Source organism: Gigantopelta aegis, chromosome 3 (assembly GCF_016097555.1).
Source record: "Gigantopelta aegis isolate Gae_Host chromosome 3, Gae_host_genome, whole genome shotgun sequence".
NCBI lineage: Eukaryota > Metazoa > Mollusca > Gastropoda > Neomphalida > Peltospiridae > Gigantopelta > Gigantopelta aegis.
The window spans coordinates 53568744-53572839 of NC_054701.1; positions in this window are offsets into that span (position 1 = coordinate 53568744).

A 4096-nucleotide genomic window follows, 5' to 3' on the forward strand; every position below is an offset into this window, starting at 1 on the left:
CTATTCTTAAGACTTTAGCTGTCCCAAAGCGTTTCAATAAACCATGGTTTAATGATACGTTCAAGGATGCATTCAAAGAATGAAACAGGTTACTTGAGAGGTTCAAACGTGAACCTACTGGGGATAACCTGGATGCATTTCATATTGCTAGAGCCAAGGCTTGCAGTGAGATTAGACAGAGTTACAAATCATCTTACGGAACTTTTGTCTCCAAGTTGAATTCACAAACATCAGTGAAATCTGTGTGGAATAGGATCCGTAAAATCAAAGGTAAAAATCCAGTAATACAGTTCATCATTTGTCTGTCAATGATATGGATGTTACGTCTCATCGTGACATTGTCAATGCATTGGCAGACAACTTCTGCTTTCAGTACAGATGCCTTTACATCTGTTAGAACTAAAGCTGAACAGCAGTCCATTAATTTTTCATTTGAAAATGCTGAAGTATACAACAGCCATTTCTCTATGGAGGAATTGCAAGATGCTCTTCATAGAGCCCATTGTACTTCAGTAGGACCGGATGAAATTCATTATCAGTTATTGAAACATTTACCTGAATCATCTTTGATGGTTCTTTTGAATATTTTTAATAACATCTGGATTTCTGGTGGCTTTCCTTCTGATTGGAGGAAAGCAATTATTATTCCTATTCCCAAGCCTGGTAAGGATCCAACCAATCCTACTAGTTATCGCCCTATCGCTTTGACAAGTTGCATTTGTAAAGCCACCTCTGCGCGTGCGAGATACAATTAAAATTTTGAATAACAGTCAGTATATATCTGTGAATTTGTATTTTTGCACAGTTTTTTTTTACACTGTGTTTTTATTTGACTCTTGAATTTTTATATTGATGTTGATCATCACTTACTGTTTACATTTACCATAGTTTGACACCCAATAGCCGATGTATTTTTCATGCTGGGGTGTTGTTAAACATTCATTCATTCATTCATTGTAAAACCATGGAACGAATGATCAATCGTAGTCTTGACTGGTATCTTGAATCCCACAAATTGCTTACTAACGTGCAGTGTGGGTTCAGATCTAGAGTAGATTTGAAACGTTTTGTAGGGAAGCTTTCATCCATAATCAGCACTTGATTTCAGTGTTTTTTTTATTTGGAGAAACTTACGATACCACGTGGAAGTATGGGATTTTAAACGACCCCCATGGCATGGGCCTAAGAGGTCGACTTCTTGTTTTTATTTCTCAATTTTTAAAAGATAGATCTTTTAAAGTCCGGGTGGGATCAACTTTGTCTGACATTCACCCACAGGAGATAGGTGTGCCTCAAGGTAGTATCCTGTGTGTAACTTTATTTTCTGTGAAAATTAACAGCATCACCCAGTGTTTAACACCTAGTGTGAATTGCTCGTCATATGTTGATGATTTTCAGATTTGCTATAGATCGTCCATTATGAGTATCATTGAAAATAAGTTGCAGCTTTGTTGAATAAACTTCATCAATGGGCAACTGACAATGGCTTTAGATTCTCAAAAGCAAAAACGGTTTGTATTCATATCTGCCAGAAAAGAGGTCTACACTTAGATCCACAGTTGTTTTTGGACAGAAATCCAATTCCAGTTGTGGAAGAGATAAATTTCTGGGGGTTATATTTGACAGGAAGCTATCTTTTGTGCCCCATCTTAAATATGTTAAAAAGAATGGCTTGAAAGCTCTCAATATTATAAAAGTTATTGGTAATACAGAATGGGGAGCAGACCGAAAGGTTATGCTCCTTCTGTATAGATCTCTTGTTATGTCTAAACTTGATTATGGATGCATTGTGTATGGGTCGGCATGCAAGTCTTACTAGCAGATGCTAGATCCTATACACAACCAGGGACTTAGGCTTTGTCTTGGTGCATTTAGAACATCTCCTGTAGAGAGCATGTACGTTGATGCACACGAACCTTGTTTGAGTGCTAGACGTGCAAAGCTTTCTCTGCAGTTTGCTACCAAGATTAAATCTTTACCGAAACATCATACACATGATGCAGTGTTTGACAACAAATATATGAAGTTGTTTGATGCAAGGCCAAATGCTATTCGTACATTTGGTCTTCGCATTCAGCGGGGTGTTTTTTTTTGTCGCTTTCCAATATTGATTTAACTGACACTTTGGAAACTCATTCATATTTTGTTTTACCACCTTGGTGTAATACACCACCTAAAATTGTGTTTGATCTTGCGCATCTGAAGAAAGATCGTACAGATGCTGTTGTGTACAAGGAATTTTTCATGGAAATTCAAGACAAGTACCGTGGTTACATTCCTGTTTATACAGACGGATCACGGGATGGGAATTCTGTGGCTTGTGTCACAGTTTTTCCATCAGACCCTATAATTTCCATGAGACTGACTTGGCATTAAACTTTAGTGCTGAAGTTTGGGCAGTCATTAAAGCCTTAGAAGAAATCAAAGATTCTAGTGTATCCAAATGTTCGTGTCACCAAGTTTCACGCAATATGAAGCTGGACCATCCCTTAATTGGGATGCTGATACGAAAGTGTCGTTTTATCCATTGTCAATAAAGACAATGTATTTTGTTGGGTGCTCAGCCATGTTGGCTTCAGGGTTAATGAAAAGGCAGATTCAGGTGCCAAGTCTTCTTTGGATTTGCCTCATGCCAGGGTTGGTGTGCCTTATAGGGTGTATACTACCAAATCAAATCCCATAGACGACAATAGTAACATATGTGGCTAAAACTCCTACCTGCAACGTATCAACCGACATAAACGCCACGGATATAAATACTACCACCCCTTACACTTAAAGTGAATCAGAAAAAAATGTGGGTCAAGCTGCTCGTTTCTGAGATAACTGGTAGCGTCTATGACTACCCTAGTTTCGCACAAAATTCGAGTACTTTTTTTTACAGGTACCCCATACATGTTTCAAGCACAAGGCTACTTGACACATTGGTACTAGATGAAATAAAATTGCACATTTTTTTTACCCAGATGAAACTATTATTTTTTTACAACCAACACACTCACATTTATAACCAATCACAGGACTTGTGGTGTTCCCTTCTCTATCAAAAGTTGGGTGCACCTCGAACTTTGACCCAGCCGGAAGTTATTTGGTTTAGTACTACCTATATTGATTTTAAATATAGTATTAACCAATTTATCTTTTCGACGTGGCAACATGAGTGGGATGGGTTCGGTTGCGAACAAGCTTCATGCTATCAAGACAGTCTTGGGAGAGTGGCAGTCCTCCTATAGACAGTGCAGGAAGGATGAAATAGTATTGTGTCGTGCTCGCATCGGTGATACATATTTGACCTATTCATTTATCTGAAAGAAAGATCCTCCACCTCAATGTAAGCACTGTCAGTGTACTCTGACAGTGCGCCACATTTTGATGGAGTGTAAGCATCTTAAAGAAACTCGAAAAGATATATTTGGCCAACATAATGTGATTTCGATTCCATCCAGAATTTATTTTACAATTGTTACGTGATACTGACTTTTACTCTAAATTTTTATTTTATATATCTGTGATATTTGTATTTTTTGCACAGTTCTTTACACTGTGTTTTTATTTGAATCTTGAATTTTTATATTGATGTTGATCATCACTTTAGATTTGCGTTTACCATAGTTTGACACCCAATAGCCGATGTATTTTTCGTTCTAGGGTGTTGTTAAACATTCATTCATTCACTGATGCTTGACTATCGCTTAGTTGTCTTTTCTAGCGAGAAAAAGACAACCTTCGACGTGTTATTCTGTCAGTGCGTGGACGATGTACCGCGCGCATCTATTTGTGTGATGGCCAAACCTAAACTAAAGAGACAGTCAATCGATTAATTAGATCACGCACCACACTTTAGAAACACTAAGTATTGTAACGGGGCGCCCTGCCTAAACACGAAGGAACTCTCGTGTCCACAATTGCTCGCGCCTGTAAAAGTGGTAGCGTGTATCACGAACAATTGTTTCAGAGAGACCCCGGCAGAGATGGATAATCGTAGCCGCGTTAGAGGCGTTCTTCTCAGGGTCTTAGAGAAGTTAAGGTCCAGTCCCAATTAATAACTATGTCTAAAGTATACAGCGGAAGAAAACACCACAACATAACAAGGAAC